We start from the raw sequence: 21,693 nt of genomic DNA, 5'->3' as shown, positions 1-21,693 counted from the left end.
CAGAATAAAGAAAAAAGAATGAAAAGAATTGAGGACAATCTGAGACACTTCTGGGACAATGTTAAGCACACCAACATTCGAATATAGGGGTCACAGAAGTAGAAGAGAAAAAGAAAGAGACAGAGAAAATATTTGAAGAGATTATAGTTGAAAACTTCGCTAATATGTGAAAGGAAATTGTTAATCAAGTCCAGGAAGTGCAGAGAGTCCCATACAACATACACCCAAGGAGAAACATGCCAAAACATATATTAATCAAACTATCAAAAATTAAATGCAAAGAAATAATATTAAAAGCAGCAAGGGAAAAACAACAAAAAACATACAAGGGAATCCCCATAAGGTTAACAGCTGATCTTTCAGCAGAAACTCCACAAGCCAGAAGGGACAGGCAGGACATATTTAAAGTGAAGAAAGGGGAAAAGCTACAACCAAGATTACTCTACCCAGCAAGGATCTCATTCAGATTCGACAGAGAAATTAAAACCTTTACAGACAAGCAAAATCTAAGAGAATGCAGCACCACCAAACCAGCTTTACAACAAATGCTAAAGGAACTTCTCTTGGCAGGAAACACAAGAGAAGGAAAAGACGTACAATAACAAACCCAAAACAATTAAGAAAATGGTAATAAGAACATACATATCAATAATTACCTTAAATGTAAATGGAGTAAATGCTCCAACCAAAAGACATAGACTGGCTGAATGGATCTGAAAACATGACCGGTGTATATATGTGGTCTACAAGAGACCCACTTCAGACCTTGGGACACATACAGACTGAAAGTGAGGGGATGCAATAAAATATTCCATGCAAATGGAAATCAGAAGAAAGCTAGAGTAGCAATTTTCATATCAGAAAAAAGAGACTTTAAAATAAAGACTATTACAGGAGACAAAGAAGGACACTACATAATCATCAAGGGATCAACCTAAGAAGAAGACATAACAATTGTACATATTTATGTACCCAATATAGGAGCACCTCCATACATAAGGAAAAGGCTAATAGCCATAAAAGGGGAAATCGAAGGTAACACAATCGTAGTAGGGGACTTTAACACCTCTCTTTCACCAATGAATAGATCATCCAAAATGAAAATAAATAAGGACACACAAGCTTTAAATGATACATTAAACAAGATGGACTTAATTGATATTTATAGGACATTCCATCCAAACACAACAGAATACACTCTTTCTCAAGTGTTTGAGGAACATTCTTCAGGATAGATCATATCTTGGGTCACAAATCAAGCATTTGTAAATTTAAGAAAATTGAAATTATATCATGTATCTTTTCCGACAACGCTATCAGAATATATATCAATTACAGGAAAAAATCTGTAAAAGAATACAACCACATGGACGCTAAACAATACACTACTTTATAACCAAGAGATCACTGAAGAAATCAAAGAGGAAATTAAAAAATACCTAGAAACAAATGGCAATGAAAACATGATGACCCCAAACCTATGGGATGCAGCAAAAGCAGTTCTAAGAGGGAAGTTTATAGCAATACAATCCTGCCTCAAGAAACAAGAAACATCTCAAATAAACAAGCTAAACTTACACCTAAAGCAATTAGAGAAAGAAAGAAAAAAAAAACCCAAAGTCAGCAGAGGAAAGAAATCATAACGGTCAGATCAGAAATAAATGAAAAAGAAATGAAGGAAACAACAGCAAAGATCAAAAAAACTAAAAGCTGATTCTTTGAGAAGATAAACAAAAGTGATAAAACCATTAGCCAGAGTCATCAAGAAAAAAAGGGAGAAGACTCAAATCAATAAAATTACAAATGAAAAAGGAGAAGTAACAACTGACACTGCAGAAATACAAAGGATTATGAGAGGTTACTGCAAGCAACTATATGCCAGTAAAATGGACAACCTGGAAGAAATGGACAAATTCTTAGAAATGCACAAACTTCCAAGACTGAACCAGGAAGAAATAGAAACTATAAACAAACCAATCCCAAGCACTGAAATTGAGACTGTCATTAAAATCTTCCAACAAACAAAAGCCCAGGACCAGATGGCTTCAAAGGCAAAGTCTATCAAATATTTAGAGAAGAGTTAACACCTAACCTTCTCAAACTCTTCCAAAATATAGCAGAGGGAGGAACACTCCCAAACTTATTCTATGAGACCACCATCTCCCTGATACCAAAACCAGACAAAGATGTCACAAATAATGAAAACTACAGGCCAATATTACTGATGAACATACATGCAAAAATTCTCAACAAAATACTAGCAAAAAGAATCCAACAGCACATTAAAAGGATCATACACCATAATCAAGCTGGGTTTATCCCAGTGATGCAAGGATTCTTCAATACATGCAAATCAATGTGATACACCATATTAAAAAACCTGAAGGATAAAATCCATATGATCATCTCAATACATGCAGAAAATGCTTTCGACAATATTAAACAGCCATTTATGATAAACCTCTAGAAAGTAGGCATAGAGGGAACTTTCCTCAACATAGTAAAGGCCATATATGACAAACCCACAGTCATCATTGTTCTCAATGGTGAAAAAGTGAAACCATTTCCACTAAGATCAGGAACAAGACAATGTTGCCCACTCTCACCACTATTATTCAACACACTTTTGGAATTTTTACCTACAACAATCAGATAAGAAAAAGAAATAAAAGGAATCCAACTCGGAAAAGAAGAAGTTAAGCTGTCACTGTTTGCCACTAGATGACATGATACTATATATAGAGAATCCTAAAGGTGCTACAAGAAACCTACTAGAGTTAATCAATGAAGTTTGTAAGGCTGCAGGATACAAAATTAATGTACAGATATCCCTTTCATTCCCATACACTAAAGATGAAAAGTCTGAAAGAGAAATTAAGGAAACACTCCCATTTACCCATGCAACAAAAGGAATAAAATACCTAGGAATAAACCTACCTAAGGAGACAAAAGACTTTTACTCAGAAAACTATAAGACACTGATGAAATAAATCAAAGATGACACAAACAGGTGGAGAGATATACCATGTTCTTGGATTGGAAGAATCAACACTGTGAAATGACTACACTACACAAAGCAATCTACAGATTCAATGCAATCCCTATCAAAATACCAATGGCATTTTTCAGAAAACTACAACAAAATATTTCCCAATTTGTATGGAAACACAAAAGACCCCGAACAGCCAAAGCAATCTTGAGAAGAAAAACAGAGCTGGAGTAATCAGAATCCCTGACTTCAGACTATACTACAAAGCTACAGTAATCAACACAGTATGGTACTGGCACAAAAACAGAAATATATATCAATGGAACAGGAGAGAAAGCCCAGAGATAAACCCAGACACATATGGTCACCTTATTTTTGATAAAGGAGGCAAGAATATAGAATGGAGAAATCACAGCCTCTTTAATAAGTGATGCTGGGAAAACTGGACAGCTACAGGTAAAAGAATTAAATTAAAAGATGCCCTAACACCACACACAAAAATAAACTCAAAATGGATAAAAGACTTAATGTAAAGCCAGACACTATAAAATTCTTAGAGGAAAACATAGGCAGAACACTCTATGACATCAATCACAGCAAGATCCTTTTTGACCCACCTCCTAGAGAAATGGAAATAAAAATAAAAATAAGAACATGGGACCTAATGAGACTTAAAAGCTTTTGCACAGCAAAGGAAAACGTAAACAAGATGAAAAGACAACCCCCAGAATGGGAGAAAATATTTGCCAATGAAGCAACTGACAAAGGATTAATCTCCAAACTTTACAAGCACCCCCTGCAGCTCAATATCAAAGAAACAAACAAGCCAATCCATAAATGGGCAGAAGACCTATTAGATATTTCTCCAAAGAAGATATACAGATTGCCAGGAAACACATGAAAGAATGCTCAACATCACTGATCATCAGAGAATTGCAAATCAAAATTACAGTGAGGTATCATCCCACACAGGTAAGAATGGCCATCATTCAAAAAATCTACAAACAATAAACGCTGCAGAGGTGTGGAGAAAAGGGAACCCTCTTGCACTGTTGGTGGGAATGTAAATTGATACACAGACACTATGGAGAACAGTATGGAGGTTCCTTAAAAAACTAAAAATAGAGCTACCATATGACACAGCAATCCCACTACTGGGCATATACCTGGAGAAAACCATAATTCAAAAAGAATCATGTTCCACAATGTTCATTGCAACTCTATTTGCAATAGCCAGGACATGGAAACAACCTAAGTGTCCATCAACTGATGATTGGATAAAAAAGATTTTGCACATCTTCAATATAAAATGGAATATTATCAGCCATAAAAATAAATGAAATTGAGTTATTTATAGTGAGGCGGATGAACCTAGAGTCTGTCATGCAGAGTGAAGTAAGTCAGAAAGACAAAAACAAATACTGTATGCTAACACATATATATGGAATCTAAAAAAAGAAAAAAAATGGTTGGGAAGAAACTACGGGCAGGACAGGAATACAGAGGCAGACATAGAGAATGGACTTGAGGACATGGGGAGGGGGAAGGGTAAGCCGGGACGAAGTGAGAGAGTGGCATTAACTTATATATACTACCAAATGTAAAATAGATAGCTAGTAGGAAACAGCTGCATAGCATGGGGAGATCAGCTCAGTGCTTTGTGACCACTTAGAGGGGTGGGAAACGGAGGGTGGGAGGGAGATGCAAGAGGGAGGAGAAATCGGGATATATTTATATGTATAGCTGATTCACTTTGTTATACAGCAGAAACTAACACACCATTGTAAAGCAATTATAGTCCAATAAAGATGCTAAAAATAAATAAATAAATAAATAATTTATACCTCCCCCAAATTAAGTCTTTTTAAAAATAAATAAATAGGGCTTCCCTGGTGGCGCAGTGGTTGAGAGTCCGCCTGCCGATGCAGGGGACGTGGGTTCGTGCCCAGGACTGGGAAGATCCCACATGCCGCGGAGCAGCTAGGCCCGTGAGCCACGGCTGCTGAGCCTGCACGTCTGGAGCCTGTGCTCCGCAACGGGAGAGGCCACAACAGTGAGAAGCCCGCGTACCGCAAATAAATAAATAAATAAATAAATAAATAAATAAATAAATAAATAAAAAAGGGTACTCAATAACATGGTAACTCTAAACCTAAGTATTTTCAATACTACGGCAAAGGTAAATGGATTAATGTCTCCTATTAAACTGTAATTTTTTATATTATGTGCAACTAAAATTTTTTCCCAATATACAGGTAAAATAAAATAATTACTCTAGAAAGGTGAAAACATTGCATGTATTTAAAAACAATAAAACGATAAGCATATGATATGCATCTTAGATAAAATAGTGTTTAATTTCAGAACAATTTGTCATTATTGTAACTAGTACTATTATCCCAATTTCTTAAAAATATTTCAATACTTTTTCTATTTGAAAAAATACTTTAATATTTTTTTCTTTGCTCTTTTGTGGTCTAATACATGGTAAGTATTTAGCTGCTAACATAACTTAAAAATATATGTTGTTTTTTACAGCCAAACAAAACTGAATCAAGAAGAAATAGATAACTTGAACAGATTGATCACTACAAGCAAAATAGAAACTGTAATTTACAAAAACTCCCTACCAACAAAAATCCAGGATCAGATGGTTTCACAGGCAAATTCTACCAAATATACAAAGCAAAACTTACACTGATTCTTCTCAAGCTCTTCGAAAAGATTGAAGATTAAGGAATACATCCAATGACATTCTATGAAGCCACCATCACCCTGATATCAAAACCAGATGGGGGGGGGGACTTCCCTGGTGGCACAGTGGTTAAGAATCCATCTGCCAATGCAGGGGACATAGTTTCAAGCCCTGGTCCAGGAAGATCTCACATGCCGTGGAGCAACTAAGCCTGTGTGCCACAACTACTGAGCCTGTGATCTACAGCCCACGAGCCATAACTACTGAGCCTGATAGCCACAACTACTGAAGCCCACGCACCTAGAGCCCATGCTCTGCAAAAAAGAAGCCAGTGCAGTGAACAGCCCACACACCACAACGAAGAGTAACCCATACTTGCCACAACTAGAGAAGTCCGTTCACAGCAACAAACACCCAATGCATCCAAAAATAAAGAAAGAAAGAAATTTAATGAAAAATAAAAAAACACAGATGGGGACTTTTCTGGTGGTCCTGCAGTTAAGATTTTGCCTTCCAGTGCAGGGGGTGTGGGTTCAATGCCTAGTGGTGGAGTTAAGATCCCACATGCCTCACAAATAAGAAACCAAAACATAAAACAGAAGCAATACTGTAACAAATTCAATAAAGACTTAAAAAAAAACAACACAGAGAAAGACACTAGCAAAAAAGAAAATTGCAGGCCAATATCTCTGATAAATATGGATGCAAAAATTCTCAACTGAATATTAGAAAACCGAATCTGACAGCACATAAGAGGATCATACACCATGATCGAATTTGATTCACCCCCGTGTCACAAAGTTGTTTCAACATATGCCAATCAATCAACATGATACACTCCATCAACAAAGGAACAACACAAAACAAATGATCATCTCAATAGATGCCAAAAAAGCATTTGAGAAACTTCAACATCCATTCATGATAAAAACGCTTACCAAAATGGGTATAAAGGAAACACATCTCAACATAATAAAAGCTATTTATGACAAACCCACAGCCAATATAATATTGAATGCTCATGACAAAATATCAAAGAAGCACGGAAAAGTGATGGAGGAGATGGAGAAACTTCTCAGTGTGCAGGTGCAGGATCAACATCAGCGCTAAATCCTGCTCAGCTTATGGTGATTCAAGAGAAAGCTAAAAGCCTTTATGAAGACTTGAAGAAGAAACACGGGAAAGAATCAGAGGGCATATTTTTTAATGCCAGCCATGGCTGGTTTCATCGGTTCAAGAGTAGAGCCAACCTCAACAAGGTAAAAGTAAGTGGAGAGGCAGCAGGTGCAGATAGGGTAGCTGTCCAGGAACTTCCTGAAACACTTCGAGAAATTATTGATGATGGTGTGCATTTACCCAACCAGGTGTTTAATGTGGATGAGACACAACTGTACTGGATGAGGATGCCAGAGCGAAGCTACATCAGTAAGAAGGAAAAGTTGATGCTGGGCTGTAAAGCAGCAACAGATAGGCTGACTGTTGTTTGGTGGCAATTCTTCCAGTGATATGAAGCTGAAGCCTCTCTTAGTTTATCATTCAGAGAACCCAAGAACCCTTAAAAACATAGCCAATGACTCTCTTCCTATTGTGTGGAAGTGTAACCCCAAATCCTGGATTACACAGGCCACGTTCCAGGACTGGTTTTGCCAACACTTTATCCCAGATGTAGAGGAATACTGCTCGGAGAAGGACGTCCCAGAAAAACATTCTTTTGCTGCTTGACAATGCTCTGGGCCACGCCCCTTTCATGGATGACTTTTCCCAATGTCAAAGTAGTGCATCTGTCACCGAATACTGCATTGCTCATCCATCCTATGGACCAGGAAGTTATAGCGATTTTCAAAAAATATTATTTATGTCACACTTTTTGTCAGGCAGTAAAGGTAAGTGAGAAATCAGGAAGAACCTAGGGACAATTTTGGAAGGACTATAACATCTACAAGGCCATAAAAAACATTGACTTTGCATGGTGTGAGTGTATGTTGGTCACCATGAATGGGGATTGGAAGAACCTTTGCCCACAGTTTGTTCATGATGTTTGTGGATTTGAGAAGGCAGATCAGAAGTCTGAAGAGGTCTTCAGCAACGTAGTGACCCTCAGCGAGAAGCTGGAGCTAGATCTGCAAGAGGACGATTTCATGGAACTCCTTGCTGTGCAACATGAGGAACTTACTGATGGAATTGGAGGCGCAGAGAAAGGATGAAGAGGGACAGGAGGAAGAAGAAGTAACTGAAGAACTGAAGAGATTCACGACACAGAAAATGCCAAGGGCATCTTCTAAATTTGAGGAGGCACTGTTAGTTTTGGAGGCACAGGGCTCGGACCTACAATGGAACCCAAAGGTGGCAGCAGCCGTTCAGAACGCAAACCAGTGCTACCATGTCATCATCTATGATGAGAAGAAACGAGCTACGACCCAGACATCAATGGATCATTTTTTCAAGAGGGTAGATCGAATTAAATCCAGCAAGGAACCAGAACCTGTGTCATCAATGTCAGGCATGAGTGAAATTGGAGCTTGCCCCCTGTCTCCCACTGCTGATACTCCTTCACCTCTACCATCTCCCACCTCCTCCCCCTCCTCCAATCAGTAACTCTTCTCGCCTGTTCCCTCGATGCCAGCCCCAGTATCCCAGCTGTTGTACTGTATTACTGTACTTTTCAAGTTACTGTACTGTAAGACTAAAAATGTCTTCTTTGTTTTTGTGTTTGTTTCTTATATACTGTTTGTGTGAAAAGTATTATAAACCTATTATGGTACAATACCATATAGCCGACTGTGTAACCTGGATACCTCGGCTAACTTTGTTGGACTTACAAACAAGTTGGACTTACAAACACACTCTTGGAACAGAACTTGTTCATACGTAGCGGACTTACAGTAAAAGCAAAAAAGAAACAGGAACTAATCAAACTTATAAGCTTTTGCACAGCAAAGGAAACCATAATCAAAATGAAAATACAACCTATGGGCTGGGAGAAAATATTAGCAAATGATGAGACTGACAACGGCTTAATTTACAAACTATACAAACAGCTCCTACAACTCAATAACAATAGAACAAATAACTCAATGGAAAAATGGGTAGAAGACCTAAATAAACATTTCTCTAAAGAAGACATACAGATAGCCAATAGGCACATGAAAAGATGCTCATCATCACTAATTATTAGAGAAATGCAAATCCAAATTACAATGAGGTATCACTTCACACTGATCAGAATGGCCATCATTAAAAAAAATCTACAATTAACAAATGCTGGATGGGGTATGGAGAAAAGGGAACCCTTCAGCACTGTTGGTGGCCATGTAAGTTGGTGCAGCCACTATGGAAAACAGTATGGAGGTTCCGCAAAAAAAACTATAAAGAGAGTTGCCATATGATCTAGCAATCCCACTTCTGGACATATATCTAGACAAAATTATAATTCAAAAAAATATATAAAACCCTATGTTCATAGACGCACTATTTATAATAGCCAAGACATGGAAACAACCTAAATGTTCATTTAAAAATTAATGTATAAAGAAAGTGTGGTATACGTATACAATAGATATTACTCAGACATAAAAGAGAATGAAATAATGCCATTTGCAGCAACATGGATGGACATAGAGATAATGATACTAACTGAGGTAAGTCATAAAGAGAAAGACAAATACCATATAATATCACCTACATGTGGAATCGAAAACAGGACACAAGTGAACATGTCAGCAAAACAGAAACAAACACACAGATATAGAAAACAGAGTTGTGGTTGCCAAGGAGAGAGTGATGGAAAGATTGGGAGTTTTGGAATAGCAGAAGCAAACTATTCTACATAGGATGGACAAGCCACAAAGACCTACTGTGCAGCAGAGGAAAGTATATTCAGTATCCTGTGATAAACCATAATGGAAAAGAATATATATATATATATATATATATATATATATATATATATATATATATATATGACTGAATCACTTTGCTGCACAGCAGAAATTAATACAATAATGTATAAACGCTGCAGAGGGTGTGGAGAAAAGGGAACCCTCCTGCACTGTTGGTGGGAATGTAAACTGATACAGCCACTATGGAGAACAATATGGAGGTTCCTTAAAAGCTAAAAATAGAACTACCATATGACCCAGCAATCCCACTACTGAGCATATACCCGGAGAAAACCATAATTCAAAAAGATACATGTATCACAATATTCACTGTAGCACTATTTACAAGAGCCAGGACATAGAACCAACCTAAATGTCCATCAACAGATGAATATAGAAAGAAGATATGGCCTATATATATAATGGAGTATTACTCAGCCATAAAAAGGAATAAAATTGAGTTATTTGTAGTGAGGTGGTTGGACCTAGAGTCTGTCATACAGAGTGAAGTACGTCAGAAAGAGAAAAACAAATACTGTATGTGAACACATATATATGGAATTCAGAAAAATGGTACTGACGAACCTAGTGACAGGGCAGGAATAAAGACACAGATGTAGAGAACGGACTTCAGGACACAGGGCTGAAGGGGACACAGGGACGTGGTGAGAGAGTAGCACTGACATATAGACACGACCAAATGTAAAAGAGCTAGTGGGAAGCTGCCGCATAGCACAGGGAGATCAGCTCGGTGCTTTATGTCCCCCACAGGGGTGGGATAGGGAGTCTGGGAGGGAGCCTCAAGACGGGGGGATATGGGGATATCTGTATACATACAGGTGATTCACTTTGTTGTTAAACAGAAACTAATACAGTGTTATAAAGCAATTATACTCTAATAAACATGTATTTTAAAATACCACAACGTTGTAAATCAACTACACTAGAAAATATTTCTGAAGTGAAAAAGATTTTTTGAATGTATGTTTTATTGTGTGTGTGTACCACAGGTTCAATATATATGAATTATGTCAAATTGATTACATTGTTTTTCAAAATAAAGAATTTTTGATATTCTACATCAGCTGCATAATATAAATGCAGAAAAACTATATTATTTTTTTCTAAAGTTCAGAAATACCCATTTTGCTCATTCAGTATACTATAAACCACTAACTGTTAAAAAGGGATTCATGACCTCTTTCTTCCAAAGAAATATTTCTGCACTCACACAAGTTTAATAGAATGTTCCACCATGAACTGGCTTCCCACCTTAGAGACACAAGATTTGCATCCTGAAATCTCTTTCTTGCAAAAATGTCCAAATAGCATCCTAGCATTACAGAAAAGAAATGCTTTTTGCCAGATCTCAAATTACATACAACTTTATCACGACATCATGTATGTTTTTTTTCCACACAGACTGCATTTTATTTTTACAAGAGAAAAATCAACTGACACCAAACATTGTAAATGGATGACCACAGCAAAAGCAACAATGATTGAAATTACCAAACATGAAACACACTCATACTATTGTCATAATATTGACATTCATTCCAGGAATCCTCCACAGCTCCTTTATTTTGCAGTGAAAGACACCATGGTTTTTTTTTTTTTTGTTGTTTGTTTGTTTGTTTGCAGTACGCGGGCCTATCAGTGTTGTGGGCTCTCCCATTGTGGAGCATAGGCTCCGGACGTGCAGGCTCAGCGGCCATGGCTCACGGGCCTAGCCTCTTCATGGCATGTGGGATCTTCCCGGATCGGGGCACGAACCCGTGTCCCCTGCATCGGCAGGCGGACTCTCAACCACTGCACCACCAGGGAAGCCTGACATCATATATATTTAAATTATCAGCACTCACCTGAGATCTTCAAAAATCAACAAAAACATAATTTTGTGCTCTCTTTCATTTATTCTGGTTCTAAGTGGTCATTTCTAAACGAAAGTATTTAAGTATGTTAACGTCATCTTATAACATCATATTTCAAATGACTACCGTCTCTCCAAAGATGCAATATGAGGAACTCATAATTAGGCTCTCCAAAGTTTTACTCTTTGAATCTGTATTACACTTCTGCTGAACTTCACACTGTTCATTATTCTCTGAGAATATTCTTTTTCTTGTATGCCCATCTCACATGCTCTTTCATTTCATGAAGTTTTTTCCTACAATTTTATGCCTAGTTTATTTCTGAGAAAATGCATTATTCCAGATTGATAATTATAGACACAAAGACTTCTATATAATTCCCTGAGAGTTTCAAAAACTCCTTCTTCTTTTTTTTTTAAATACCTAGATTCTGAAGCTCTCCACAAAGCATTACTAAAATTGCATTTACATAGTATCTACATATTAATCACACATTAATGCATTTACAATTGTATTATGCTTTATTGCTAATTTTGGAGCATAAATGTAGCTGTCTTATTTACCACCCTCTTGGAAATCACTTTAATATTTGCACTTAGGACTTGAAAGAGAATGGATAAATAAAAACCTGAAGAATATGCAAATACAATTTATATATTTCTCATAAAATTAGGTGATTATCTAACCTTTATCCAGAAAAAAGAAGAGCCCACATACTCTGCAGTCATGATACTCGAGAATGTGTGGTCTTCCAGCAGGAAAACATGCAGTAATCCACGTGGCAGAGTTTACCTGTGACCAGCTGGGGTTAGTGTCCTATGCATTCCTTACATGCAACATATCAGGAGTGGCCAAACTGAATTTGTCAGTTGTGGCAATAAGTATAATGAAGATTTGTAGCAGGTCATGCTCATATATGCAGCACAGGTACAATCAACATTTTGCTCAATTCTGGTAGATCTAAATCTGTATCTGTTACCTTGTCTTAACGAGGAAATGTCAAAACTGACTTACCAAAAAAAAGTGTTTTGTTTGTTTGTTTTAATTACAGTCACGGTGAGTAAGACATAGCTCAGAACAACTAATGTGACTTAGTGATTCTCTCATCAGGAAATGCAGTTTCTACTTCCCTGTTTATTCTCCACATCTTGTAGTAAGTTAAGTTTCAGTGAAAGATAAATCTACAGGGTGAAAAGAAAAGAAAACTTACATGTGTTGATAAGATCATTCTGACAGGTTTTACCACGTATGTCAGTGTTTCTGGTGATGGACACAAGCTAGAGCTCCCTACTCTGACATTTTCACTGATGTCATTCCCCTTGACCCTCAATTTGAAAGTGGATAAAAATGTTTTCTATGTTTTCTTCTTTAAGAAATTAAATAAAGAATGCTGTCTAGACATGATCCTCTAATGACTTTCAGTCAGTGGTCATCAAGAGAAGAAAAGCACAGAATCTCATCCCCACAGAAGGGTGACATTCAGTCAGGTAAGAAAATTCTCCCCAAAATCAGAGCTTCATCTTTAACATTCAATCAAAGGCTTTCACAGGTTCTTCATACTCTGCACTCAGCCTTACCATATGGGATTGGCTCTGAGAATCTCACACCAGATGACTGACAAACATGTCATAGTACACTGATCTGGGACCAGATCCTGCCTCTCTTAATGATCTCCCGCAGGGACATTGCAATATTCTAGGATATTTCCTGGAGCCCTCTACTCTATACAGGTACACTTCCAAGTAGAAACAGAAGCTTTGATTCTCACTGGGACCCCTGCTCTGTCCAACCAACCTCTCTAGAAATATGATGTTCTAATCTCTCCTGATTAGAACATTGCACGGTCTCTCACTGTGCTAATTTAGTAAAGGTAAAAGAGAAACAAGAAAGAGCAAACTATGCAGGGAGCAATATATAAGATTCCTTTACTTCATGTATTTATCTGATATACACAAATATTGAGAAATATAGATTCATTTCATAATGGTCAAGAAAAGAGGAGGAGGAACCTCCATGCCAACAGTATATATAAATTGGAATCAATCCTGCATAAGCTCCAGCTAAAGCTTAGCTACGAGGTACTAACTCTTCTCATAAAGCAGCAATAGTTCTCCATTATTTGAAGCACACTGAGGACTCAGACAGCTGGACGCTGAGGGTGTAGTCTCCTCACTCGAATTCTGTACCTGCATCACAGAGCAATGAAATATTCCCAAAGAATTATTAAGGATGAGGTGGGGAGCCGAAATAAAAAAGATGAAACCACAGTCTGCCCTACCATCCGTTCTGCTGGATATTACCACCATCTTGGCCCAGTATGACCTTCCCACTTTTCTCTGGGCCTCCCTACTTCCCACCTCCATCCTCTCATTATATCTTACCTACACTTGGAAACGACTCTAGTTTTTCCACTGATCTTCATCAACAAGCAATCCAAATAGCAACTGTGTATATAACTCCTTAGAAACCTCAGGTCTGACTCAGTAATACATGACCTTCGAAGTCAAAAGTTTTCCTAATTCCCTTTATTATTATTTTTTCCAATTTCCATGTACTTACACTCTCAGGACCTCCACTGTCCTCAGGTTCGTCTTCCCTACAAAATCTGTCAACTTAGACATAGACTTAAGTACCACTTTCTAATTATCTCCTAGGGAATCCAGTTTTTAAAAAAGCCTCAGCAAGCCTTATGGACTTTATTAAAGACTCTTAAAGATAACCCATGGGAGATAGCAGTACACCCACAGATATCTATTTAATACACCCTCAGAGGAATTTTGTTTCTTTTGTATAAAGTCTCTTCTGTGCAATGAAGACTCTCAGCTCTTCTTCTTCAACATATGCAGTGTCTCACCCTTCTGATTACTCTCTGCTGTATCCCAGGGCCATTCCCTTTCCTGATATTACATTCTTTCCCAATTTTGTATGTTAGTAACATCAAATAACATAAAGTATAACATGTTAATTATTATAAAGTGCACCGTTCAGTGATCTTAAATACATTCATATTATTGGGCGATCAACATCGCCAATTATCTTTCTAATTCTTTTCTACGTTTTAAAACTGTAACTCTATATCCTTTAAACATAACTTTCCTTTTTGTTCCATAACCACCTGAAAAGCATCATTACCCTCCCAATTTCTATGGTTTTGACTACACTAAGTACCCCATATAATTGAAATAAGTAGTTGCATTGTTATGACTCACTAAAAGTCACAAAAATGGCATATTTGGTAGCTAAATTTCCTCAGGATTCATCCACGTTGTAGCATATTCCTAGATGTTTTCCTTCTTAACACTGAATAATATTGTATTATATGGGTATACCACACTTTGCTTATCCAGGAACTAGTGGATGAACATTTAGGTTGCTTTCATATTTTAGCTACTGTGATTATTACTGCTCTATACACTGCAGTACAAATATTACTTTAAGACCCCGATTTCAATTCCTTTGGGTATACCTCATAGTAAAAATTTCCTGGATCATGTAGTAATTCTATTTTTCAATATCTGAAAAATTGCCATACTCTTTTGCAAAGCAGCTGTATCATTCTACATTCCCACTGACAGAGCACAAAGCTTCCAACTCCCTCACATCCTCACCAATACTTGTTTTCTGCTTGTGTATGTGTCTGTGTGCTTGTGTGTGTATGCATGCACACAAATATATAAACATGCATTTAATGATATGGAGCATCTATTCAAGTGCTTAGTCATTTGTACATCTTTTTGAAGAACCATCTATTCAAGTCTTTTATCCATTTTTGAATCAGGGCGTTTGCTTCTTGTTGAGTTGTAGGAGTTCTCTGTATATTCTGAATAGAAATCTCTTGTCAGATAGATGGCTTTCAAATATTTTCTCCCATCTTGTGGGTTGCCATTTTATTCTGTTTACATTCCTTTGATACACATTTTTTTAAATATGTACTGCAAATTGTTTATTTTTTTGTTAGCTGTACCTTTGTTGTTCCTTCGTTTCATATTGAGGAAATCACTGCCAAATACAATGTCATGAAGCTCTTCTCCTGTGTCTTCTTCTAAGACTTTTTTTTTTTTTTTTTTTTTTTTTGCGGTACGTGGGCCTCTCACTGTTGTGGCCTCTCCCTTTGCGGAGCACAGGCTCCGGACGCGCAGGCTCAGTGGCCATGGCTCACAGGCCCAGCCGCTCCGCGGCATGTGGGATCCTCCCAGACCGGGGCACGAACCCGTGTTCCCTGCATTGGCAGGCGGACTCTCAACCACTGCGCCACCAGGGAAGCCCTAAGACTTTTTATTTTATTAGGTCTTATATTTAGTTTTTTGATATGTTTTCATTAATTTTTGCATATGATGTTAGGTAAGGGTCCATCTTCCTTCTTTTGCATGTTGACAACAAGACTTCTCAGCATCATTTGTTGAAAATACTATCCTTTCTACTTTGAAAAGACTTGGCAACTTGTCAAAACCCATTTGGCCATATATCAGGGTTTATTTCTGGGTGTTCTATTCTATTCTATTGGTCTTGAATAAGGGAAAAAATAGTATAACCTATCCAGGTTGATGAAGAACATAAAGAAAGACCAGGACTGAGAATTAGGAGGGCACTATAAAAAAGCAGGGAGTAAAAGACAGTGTGAGAGAAGATCTTGTACTTGCAAGTTCATGGAAATATGATCATGTTAAATCACTAAACGCCTGACTTTGAACAATACCGTAAATGTGCTAGCAAGAAACGTAACACTTACCCATCTCTGGGAAATACAGTATGGGCAAAAAGATAAACTACACACAAATATATTAAAAAGGGAAGGGTTTTCATGGTGTGAGAATATTGTGGGATTTGAAATACAATTTACTTCTGTTCTACCATTGTCTCTAAAATTTCTCAAAGTGTATATACAAGCAATTCCAATTCTGGTCATGTGCTTGACAGGTTTAATATGAACTTCAGCAGACCAGTAAATGTACATTCATAGTAGGACTGTTCCCTAATCCAAAAAACAAAACACAAAAACTGGAAAGACTAGAGTTCACTTTGTCAACACACATACAGATGCAGCGATGGTTAACGGTCCAAAAAAAGGTGAGCATGGGTGCAAGAGGTTAATCCCCAGTCTGGTGTGGGGTGCAGAGTTTGAGGGTAAAACCGGTAGAAAATGCTTTTGTTCTACCCTTGATTTTTGAGGTATGGAAATTCACAGGTCACTACCTTCATTTCAAAATGAATGAATGCACTATTCAATTTTTTTAAAAACAGGAGAAGTAAACATGAGTGATAATAAATTTTAAACTGTCGCTAGTCAAATAAGATACTAAGAAAAATTAAATCATATGATTTAAGAATGAAGTGGAGGGCTTCCCTGGTGGCACAGTGGTTGAGAGTCCGCCTGCCGATGCAGGGGACATGGGTTCATGCCCCAGTCCGGGAAGATCCAACATGCCGCGGAGCGGCTAGGCCTGTGAGCCGTGGCCGCTGGGCCTGTGCGTCCGGAGCCTGTGCTCTGCAGTGGGAGAGGCCACAACAGTGAAAGGCCCGCGTACCGCAAAAAAAAAAAAAAAAAAAAAAAAGAATGAAGTGGAGAGATTGTCTAAGATGGTAGCATTCAAAGACCCAGAGCTTGATGCCTCTCATGGGCACATCAAAGTCACAACTGTTTACAGAACAGCAACTGATGAAAAAGGCCGGGACCTACCATAAAAGATGTTTTAGAGCTAAAGATATAAGGAAGGCACCTCGGCAAGACAGGAAGGAAGGGCAAAATCTCAACAGAGTCAAGACCCATCCCCCCAGGTGGGTGGCCCACAGATGGGAGAATAATTACAATTTCTGAGGTGCACCCAGGTGGCAAGGGGTATGAACCCAACATCAGGCTCCCAAGCCCAGGGACCCTGTGCTGGAAAGAAGGGTTCCTAGAAAGTTGGGCTTTGAAGACCAGTGGCGCTTATTTTCTGGAGAGCCAGAGGGTTGTGGGAAATAGAGATTCCACACTTAAAAGATGCTCACAGGGCTTCCCTGGTGGCTCAGTGGTTGAGAGTCCACCTGCTGATGCAGGGGACACGGGTTCGTGCCCCGTTCCGGGAGGATCCCACATGCCGCGGGGCGGCTGGGCCCGTGAGCCACGGCCGCTGAGCCTGCACGTCCGGAGCCTGTGCTCCGCAACGGGAGAGGCCACAGCAGTGAGAGGCCCGCATACTGCAAAAAAAAAAAAAAAAAAATGCTCACAAAATCCCACATGACCCGAGAATCAGAACAGAAGCAGTCATCTGAACGGATCCTGGGTCACACCTACCTCCTGGTCTTGGCGAGTCTCCCAGAGAGTCCAGAGGCAACTACAGCACAGCCTCAGGGACACAGACACTGGCAGCAGCCACTTGGGGGAGCTCCTTCTACCTCGTGGCCACTGGTACCAGCAAGCATAATTTCAGAGTCCTCCCTCTATCTTTTTAGCCTCAGGGTCTAGCCCTACCCATTTCCACCAGACTATAGACACAAGTACTAGGATGCTGCAGGCCAAGCAACTAACTGAGCAGGGGCATAGCCCCATCCACCAGCAAACAGGCTGCTTTCAGACCCTCTCAATGCACAGCTGCCGCTGGACATGGGCCCAGCCACCAAAAGCCCCAGGACCAGCCTCCACACCTAAGTGGAGAGGCACCAGCCCCAGAGTCCTTGGCCCCTCTGACAAGTGAGCCTGCTCTGGCCTTGGAATCAGTCTCACCGTCGGCAGGTGATTACTGCACAGGGACTGGATGGAGCTTGGACCTACCCAACAGAAAACCTGCTCTAGCAGTGGGATCAGCCTCATACACCAACAGGCACACACCAGCTCCAGGAATACCACAGCCCAGCAGCCTGTCACTTGCAGGCCAGAAGCAGCCATGGACTCGCTTGGGTCTTGACCCTGCCCATCAGAATGACAGCACAAGATTAGGGATACCCCAGACCCTGCAGTTAGCTGTGTCAGGAACAGTGATCCAACACCAACTCTGAGACTCCTGGGCCCTGCAGCCAGAACTCAGGACCTGTGTCTTCCTCCCAGTAGCCAGCATCACCCCAGTGACTGGGCACTAGCCCTGATATCACCTGGACTGCAATTCTACCCATAAGTGAACCAGCACTAGATTTGGTGTCCCACAGAGTCGTGCAGCCAACTGCCTTATGATTTAGCCTCACCAAACAGCACAGACAGCCTCCATACAAGGCAGAGTCTGTCAAACAAGCCGTCTGGGGGCAGCCAAGCCTACCAGACCACCCACAGCAGTCAGCCCACCACAATAGAAGAGCCCAAGTAGCCCACATAGGGGGTACACCTAGAACATATAGTTCTAGTGACCAGGGGACAGTGGGCTTCTGGGACACATAGGACCTCTCCTACAAAAGGCCACTTCTCGAAGGTCAGGAAATGTAACGAACCTACTACATACACAGCAATAAAAACAGCAAGTTAAGAAAAATGAGGTGACACTGAAACACGATCCAAATGAAGGAACAAGGTAAGAACTCAGGAGAGGGTCTACGTGAAGTGGAGGTAGCCAACCTCCTCAAAAAGTAGTTCAAGGTAATGACTACAAAGATGATCAAAGAACTCAGAAGAGGATCTACGTGAAGTGGAGGTAGCCAACCTCCTCAAAAAGTACTTCAAGGTAATGACTACAGAGATGACCAAAGAACTCAGAAGAGGATCTACGTGAAGTGGAGGTAGCCAACCTCCTCAACAAGTAGTTCAAGGTAATGACTACAAAGATGACCAAAGAACTCAGGAGAAGATCTACGTGAAGTGGAGGTAGCCAACCTCCTCAACAAGTAGTTCAAGGTAATGACTACAAAGATGATCAAAGAACTCAGAAGAGGATCTACGTGAAGTGGAGGTAGCCAACCTCCTCAAAAAGTAGTTCAAGGTAATGACTACAGAGATGACCAAAGAACTCAGGAGAAGATCTACGTGAAGTGGAGGTAGCCAACCTCCTCAAAAAGTAGTTCAAGGTAATGACTACACAGATGACCAAAGAACTCAGAAGAGGATCTACGTGAAGTGGAGGTAGCCAACCTCCTCAACAAGTAGTTCAAGGTAATGACTACAAAGATGATCAGAGAACTCAGGAGAAGATCTACGTGAAGTGGAGGTAGCCAACCTCCTCAACAAGTAGTTCAAGGTAATGACTATAAAGATGACCAAAGAACTCAGAAGAGGATCTACGTGAAGTGGAGGTAGCCAACCTCCTCAAAAAGTAGTTCAAGGTAATGACTACAAAGATGACCAAAGAACTCAGAAGAGGATCTACGTGAAGTGGAGGTAGCCAACCTCCTCAAAAAGTAGTTCAAGGTAATGACTATAAAGATGATCAAAGAACTCAGGAGAAGATCTACGTGAAGTGGAGGTAGCCAACCTCCTCAACAAGTAGTTCAAGGTAATGACTACAGAGATGATCAAAGAACTCAGAAGAGGATCTACGTGAAGGGGAGGTAGCCAATCTCCTCAAAAAGTAGTTCAAGGTAATGACTACAAAGATGATCAAAGAACTCAGAAGAGGATCTACGTGAAGTGGAGGTAGCCAACCTCCTCAAAAAGTAGTTCAAGGTAATGACTATAAAGATGATCAAAGAACTCAGAAGAGGATCTACGTGAAGTGGAGGCAGCCAATCTCCTCAACAAGTAGTTCAAGGTAATGACTATAAAGATGATCAAAGAACTCAGAAGAGGATCTACGTGAAGTGGAGGTAGCCAACCTCCTCAACAAGTAGTTCAAGGTAATGACTACAAAGATGACCAAAGAACTCAGGAGAAGATCTAAGTGAAGTGGAGGTAGCCAATCTCCTCAAAAAGTAGTTCAAGGTAATGACTACAGAGATGATCAAAGAACTCAGAAGAGGATCTACGTGAAGTGGAGGTAGCCAACCTCCTCAAAAAGTAGTTCAAGGTAATGACTAGAAAGATGACCAAAGAACTCAGAAGAGGATCTACGTGAAGTGGAGGTAGCCAACCTCCTCAAAAAGTAGTTCAAGGTAATGACTACAAAGATGACCAAAGAACTCAGGAGAAGATCTACGTGAAGTGGAGGTAGCCAATCTCCTCAAAAAGTAGTTCAAGGTAATGACTACAGAGATGATCAAAGAACTCAGAAGAGGATCTACGTGAAGTGGAGGTAGTCAATCTCCTCAAAAAGTAGTTCAAGGTAATGACTGTAAAGATGATCAAAGAACTCAGAAGAGGATCTACGTGAACTGGAGGTAGCCAATCTCCTCAAAAAGTACTTCAAGGTAATGACTAGAAAGATGACCAAAGAACTCAGGAGAAGATCTACGTGAAGTGGAGGTAGCCAATCTCCTCAAAAAGTAGTTCAAGGTAATGACTAGAAAGATGATCAAAGAACTCAGGAGAGGATCTACGTGAAGTGGAGGTAGCCAACCTCCTCAACAAGTAGTTCAAGGTAATGACTATAGAGATGATCAAAGAACTCAGAAGAGGATCTACGTGAAGTGGAGGTAGCCAATCTCCTCAAAAAGTAGTTCAAGGTAATGACTAGAAAGATGACCAAAGAACTCAGAAGAGGATCTACGTGAAGTGGAGGTAGCCAACCTCCTCAAAAAGTAGTTCAAGGTAATGACTATAGAGATGATCAAAGAACTCAGGAGAAGATCTACGTGAAGTGGAGGTAGCCAATCTCCTCAACAGAGAGTTCAAGGTAATGACTACAAAGATGATCAAAGAACTCAGGAGAAGATCTACGTGAAGTGGAGGTAGCCAACCTCCTCAACAAGTAGTTCAAGGTAATGACTACAAAGATGATCAAAGAACTCAGAAGAGGATCTACGTGAAGTGGAGGTAGCCAACCTCCTCAAAAAGTAGTTCAAGGTAATGACTACAGAGATGATCAAAGAACTCAGGAGAAGATCTACGTGAAGTGGAGGTAGCCAATCTCCTCAAGAAGTAGTTCAAGGTAATGACTACAAAGATGACCAAAGAACTCAGGAGAAGATCTACGTGAAGTGGAGGTAGCCAATCTCCTCAAAAAGTAGTTCAAGGTAATGACTACAAAGATGATCAAAGAACTCAGGAGAAGATCTACGTGAAGTGGAGGTAGCCAACCTCCTCAAAAAGTAGTTCAAGGTAATGACTATAGAGATTATCAAAGAACTCAGGAGAAGATCTACGTGAAGTGGAGGTAGCCAATCTCCTCAAAAAGTAGTTCAAGGTAATGACTACAAAGATGATCAAAGAACTCAGGAGAAGATCTACGTGAAGTGGAGGTAGCCAATCTCCTCAAAAAGTAG

This window comes from Mesoplodon densirostris, chromosome 12 (genome assembly GCF_025265405.1).
Source record: "Mesoplodon densirostris isolate mMesDen1 chromosome 12, mMesDen1 primary haplotype, whole genome shotgun sequence".
In the NCBI taxonomy this organism is placed as follows: Eukaryota; Metazoa; Chordata; class Mammalia; order Artiodactyla; family Ziphiidae; genus Mesoplodon; species Mesoplodon densirostris.
This window is presented reverse-complemented; position numbering follows the sequence as displayed.